Genomic DNA, 6168 nt, shown 5'->3' with positions numbered 1-6168 from the left:
AGAATTATACACACACACATCTGTGTGCTCACCACCCAGCTCAAGAAATAAAACATTGCCAGCCCCTGTGTATCCGTTCCAAGTGACCCCCGGCCTGATAAAAATAAATCACTTATGAGACGATGAAAAGGTCATTATATGAAATTGAGAGAAGGAGAGAAGGAAGAGCAAAGGCGTTAGACTTCCTTCCTCTTATTAGTATAAGTTCTGGGGCCTGTTACATAACCTCCATGAGCTTCAGTTTCCTAAACCATAAAAATGGGGGATGATATTTCCAGGGATAATACTGCCAGGATCAACTAATAAAAACATATATGATAGCACTGGGCTTTCAAAAAGATGAGGTGTTCTGTGTGGATTTTGCCATTTTCTTAAGTGACCTCGAGGGGCCTCCTCCGACTTCCACAAATCTTAGTATTTATCCTTTACTCTTTTCTTTATGGTGGACCATCTTAGTTCCTACCCATGCCCTGGGTGCACAGGAAACTTACACTTCTCTGTCTCTTTGCAGTCAGGCAGTGTCATGTGACTAGTTCTAGCCCTAGTTCTAGGCTGTGTGGGGAAGGGATGTATTTTAAGGACAAACTATTCGATTTTCATTGCAAGACCCTCCTCCTCTCGTGGCAACCAAGGAGACCATGGGGTGGATATAAAAGGGTGGATCACTCAGTTGCTGTGTGGAGGGTAGTTGCCTCGGAAGGTCAACCCACTTGCATTGGACTTATGTGAGCAGCAAACACATTGCTGTTGGGTTAAGCCATTGAGATGTTGGGGTTGTGTTGTCTGCAGTATAACCCAGCTTCTCCTATGCACAGTTTGTAACTGTATTGGACTAGGCAGCAGAAACACAAAGTTTTATTCCTGGCTCTGCCTGTTACTAAAATTGGGACCTGGTCAGGTGTCTTCATCTATCAAGTTGGAATAAAATGTACCCTGTCTCCTGTTCAGAGCTGTTATGAGTTCCAATGAGATCATTTATGTAAAAATGCAAACGAGGAAGTCCTATATAGACGGAAGGAACTGAATATTCTGTTTAGAAGAGTTGTGTGGTGTGTACAGCAATCACCAGGCCCAAGTTTTCTGCAATGCTGCTAATTTAAAATATTTTGCTTGGTTGTCCTTATATAAGTAAATCAAAGTGTACAAAAATATTGTCACCACATCATTTCTGGATTGTTTGTTTCTTAACATTCTATTTGAAAAATGAAATAGGATACTCCTGGCAGACTGTTGCAGGTGGGGATGGGTGAGTGAGAGATATTTTCCCCACACATTTAGCAATAAGATAGCTCTCTAAGATTAAGTTGTAAAATTAAAACAGTTAAAAACATTTATCGAACAACCCTCACGTGTGTGTGACAGTCAGCCTAGAAGACGTGTGTATGCCCTGTGTGATCCCCTACCACGATGAATAGAGTACAACTGACAGTGTGTTGTGAATAGGACAGAAAGTGACTTCCTAGGCTAGATTGTCTCCAAGGTTCCAAAGGAACCAATTTAAAAATTCACAACTGCTAAGGAAGAATTTCTTCGGGAACGAGGAGAGATCCAGTAAGAAATACTCTAAATAACAGCGTCTTATTTCATTCAGAAAACAAACTCAAGACAAACCACAGTGCTCTATCATCTTCCTTTCTTCCTCTCTCTCTCACCTTCCCTCTTTTCCTCCCTCTTTCCTACCTTCCTTCCTTCCATATCAACATCCATTCATATGTCTATTCACCTATCTATGGTCTTTATATCTATGTTAGAATTAAAATTCACAAATTAGATGATTTTCATGGAGCATATTATTAGATGCATTTTGATTGAAAACTGATGGAAAATGAATCTAATGAGGACTGGCTTTGTTAATTAGATTACATAGTAGATTTTCCCCATGAATTGAATGAGCTATTTGAGCAGCTCCAAAGTTTTGTCAAAAAAACATGTAAGGCATGTATAATATACACATGTACAACATAGCAAAATTACATTCTTTTCAATTATTTGAACTTATCATAAAAATATTTTAGACGTCAACCTAAGGGTAAACAATAACATTTCATCTTACAAAAGCACCATCAAGTCAGAATCTTTCTCGCAGCAGAAACAGGAAGATCAAGAAAGTACATGAGTTAACCTTTGATAAAATTATAGACCAAGAAAGACTGAATTAATCAGAACGGGAATTAGAGATGACCTAGAAAACAATCAAAGGTATCCAGTATGGCATTTCCCAGGTTTGGAGAAGGAGGTGCCCTGGATCAAAATCTCCCCTTAGCTGTCCATTTTCAAAAGGCAGGAGTTTTGCAAGTGGCCTAGTGTCATTAATATGTGAGTTGTAAAAGCAATTACCTGTTGAGTGATTTCATGATTGCTAACAGTGGCTAAGTGAAGCCAAAGGAATGCATGTGGGATGTTATGCAATAGAGAATTCTGGCCTCAGAATAGATTTCAAATACAGTAAGTTTCAGGGTAGCCCCCACCTTTTCTCCCCTCCATCCTCCCATCCTCCTCCACCAAAACAAGGGAAGGTTCTCAGAGGGCAGAGGAGTGCAGTGGAGGGGGACAAAGAGGGGAGGTGAGTGAGTTGTGTAGACATGTGGGTGTGTACGTAAGGTTCCTGGGGAGGTAGCAGACAGTAATAACAGGTTTAGGGAGTGTGCCCTTGGCTCAGGCCACTGTCTGGGCTGAGAGCAGACTCAGAGCCACTACAGGCAGAAGCTTTGTTTGGGAACCTGCCTTGCAATCTGTGGAAGTTCCCAATATTGTCTATGGCAATGAGATTTCTTTGGTAAAGCCTGTCTACTACTAGCAAGGAGTGAAAATACTTGCCCTTCCCTCAAGAACTTGGACTTTTTGTGGCCACACTCATTTTTCCCACACTCGGTGGAGGATATCGATTTTTAAACGGACAGAGCGGAGTGTCAGATTAATTCACCAAGGTAGATAATATCTCACGACTTTTCTTGGTACATTCTCTTCTGGACAGTTTAAAAACAACTATTATTAAGATAAATCACTGCAAACTTAAAATAAAGCAAGAGGAAGGCTACATGTCCTTTCAGTGTCATTGTTTAATGTGTTCACCTAATATTTAATTATCTACGTCGGAGAATTCACCTATGTTTGACTTTGCTATTTACTATTCGATTAGAGACCAGACACTGACGTTACACATTAACTTAGAGAGTTCTATCCAGTAAAAAATCTAACCCCAGAGGTTAACGCACTATAGGATATGAACCAGTTTCGTATCTATTAAGCGGTAAATTAATTTCAGCATCCCTTTGACAGACTATATAAAATCTTTGTTCTTTCAAGTCTCCTTTGAACCAGCCTTATCATCTTGCTGACTCATGAATTAATGGATTGAATCAAATCTTAGACATGTATTCATTCTATATTTGTTCTAGCAGTTTTTTGTTTAATTTTTTGAAAATTATTTTAACATTACAACATTCTTGTTTGACTCTGCTGCTTTCCCACGTATGCAAATCAAATAAGTTGCTATGTCAGATTTTTGTGTGTTTGATGTTTGACCTCTTGAATGGGGGACAATGTTGAATTAAATCTTTCAAGACATTGGGATCTTTATTAAAATTCTTAATCATGGCACTCTAACACAAAACCAAAAATGTATACTTAAGCTTTCACCTTACCCATCGTCTGGAACAAAGAGAGGTTGATTGTTTAGGAAGGTTCTGAGTTCAAAAGCCTCATCTGTGTGTGTTCCTGCTGGCTGGCAGGGGTGGAGAGTCTCACAGCAACAGTGGAAAGCAGAGGATCTGAGGCAGGACGAGAAGAAAAGTCCCTAACTGTGGCTTGAGCTTGTTTGATGGCAAGAATAGGAGATAGAGTTTTCAGTGTTCTTGATTAGAATTTATAATTGAATTTCCTCAAAAGGCAATTCAATAAATAATATTAGTTTCCTTGAATTGCCCACAATGTAGTTGAATATAATTTATCTTTTATGCAACAGTGTTATTTTCAGTAATTGTATCTTTTCATTGCAATATGAGTCAAGTAGTCAGTCATCTGTGGGGCCGACTGGGAAACTAGTCCCAATTTATACACTGTTTTTACAGAAAATATGCATTTTGTTCAGAACAACTAAATAAAATGCTTTGGAAAGAATAGAATATTCTTCTATAGATTGGGAACAGTTGACAATGAGATTTATTACAATGACAAAATTAAAGTAAAAGCTGTTTTACTATAAAAGGGAATGGAAAGGGTGTGCGTATTTGTGTGTGTGTGTGTGTGTGTGTGTGTGTTTTGTTAATGCTATCACACCTTTTAAGTTTTTTTTTTAATCATGTGGAGTAGGATACATTCCAGTTTCCTCTGAAGCCTTTGCCCACGTTTGCATTTTTCATAGGGTGCTGTTGTTAATACCTCGTGATTTTTAAAAACAAAATAATTTCTAATTTCAGCATTTTATCTACCAAAAATATCATACTTTCATCCCAATTTCTGCCAAAACAGAACATATTTCTTTCTGGGTTTTCCCTGTAGAACATTGCTTTAATGAATAACATGAGACTGGCCACTTCCTTATAACAAAGTGATTTTCAAGTTCTGAATGATAGTTTATATGCTACTGCTTTCCTGAAGGAGATTCTGCAGGGGATACAACATATAATAATGTTAACTTAATAATGATCTTTGAAGATTTGACATATGCGTGTTGGAAGATTTCCAAAATGATTTTTTGAGGATGGCGGTGGCAGCATTGTTTTCTTAAGGCATTTATTAAGGGTCATTTACATTTTTTCTTTTTGTTTTCTATGCTAATGAACTATGAATATAAACGTTCAATGCCAGAAGTTGATGAGCAAGAGATAATTTTAGCCAAAACTCGAGAGGCATGTTTTCTGACAGGAATTACTTCCAAATGAAATCGGGAAAGAACCAACTATCATATTCCAGAGAGGAAATAAAGTATTAGAACTTTGGAACACAATTGGAAACTGGAATGATTCATCAGCTTTAGTTCCATTTGCTCTTAAAATAGTTCATATTTATTTTACTTCTTCTATCAAGTAACATGTCAATTTACATGTCCTATGTAATTAAAATGCCTCAAATAATATTAAAGAATGTACAGTCTCTTATTTATATGGCTATGGCTATGACCAATTAATTATTCCTCTAAGGTTATTTTTACAATATTTGTTTTTATAATGTGTCAGTAAACTTTTGTGCACAATTTTTTGTCCACATTTTAAATTATGTCTTTAAGATGGATTCCTTCAGTGGAAATCTGTAGGTCAAAGGGTATTGATATTTATGACTTCTGTTACAAATGACTTCTCTGAAAGAAGTCAATTTGTGTCCCACCCAGTTCTTGGTGTGTATCTTACTCATTTTCCCTAGAATTCAAGGTTTGAGTATTATTTAAAAACAAAAACAACAGCAGCAACATCAACAAAAACCAAATGAACACACACACGCACACCCATAATTTTAAGAAGAAATTAAAATTCACACTCAACAAAAAATAGTTATGGGCAAAAAATAACACGGAAAAGTTTCCCCTTACATTTTTCAATCTCAGTTCCATTTTCTTGAACTAATCACTGTGATGGAAAAAACAAACAAACAACTTAACATTTAAAACCAACGCCTTGCAATTTCTGTAACTACATTTGGGAAGGAGGGAGGTGCTTATGTGCTAGGGCCTGGGGAACACTACAATACAATCCCTGTGTTCGTTCATCATGTCACAACACATTTGTGCAATCTAAAGCTACCTCTAAGAATTGCCTGAGGTTTTGCTAACATTCCAGTGAGGGACATGGGATTCTAGGACATCAGACAAGAGGGGAAGGTGGACTTTGGAGCCATAGGCTGGCAAACTTGAAAAAAGCTGTTTAAAGTTTCTGATAACATGTGTTTGGAAAAGGTTACAGTATCTAGACAGTAAAACCTTTAAGATGTATAAGAACTTTACAGCCTTTATCCAAAAGAGTGGAAAAGGAGCCCCTGTGTTTGTACAGACAAGACAATAAACATTCTTGTTATAGGACAAAGTTTCTGACTATTGATTATGGAGGCTGTTTTCCTCATCACCACTCTTTAGAGTGTCTTGCCTCTAAATGCACATTTATTCCATTTGCTTTCTTTCAGAAATGTTCCATGTTGTCTCTCTTTTTCTTTCTTTCTCTTCCTCCCTCCTCTGCA

The sequence above is a fragment of the Rhinolophus hipposideros genome, assembly GCF_964194185.1.
Source record: "Rhinolophus hipposideros genome assembly, chromosome: 10".
In the NCBI taxonomy this organism is placed as follows: Eukaryota; Metazoa; Chordata; class Mammalia; order Chiroptera; family Rhinolophidae; genus Rhinolophus; species Rhinolophus hipposideros.
The sequence above is the reverse complement of the archived record's forward strand: the minus strand, read 5'-3'. Positions refer to the sequence as shown.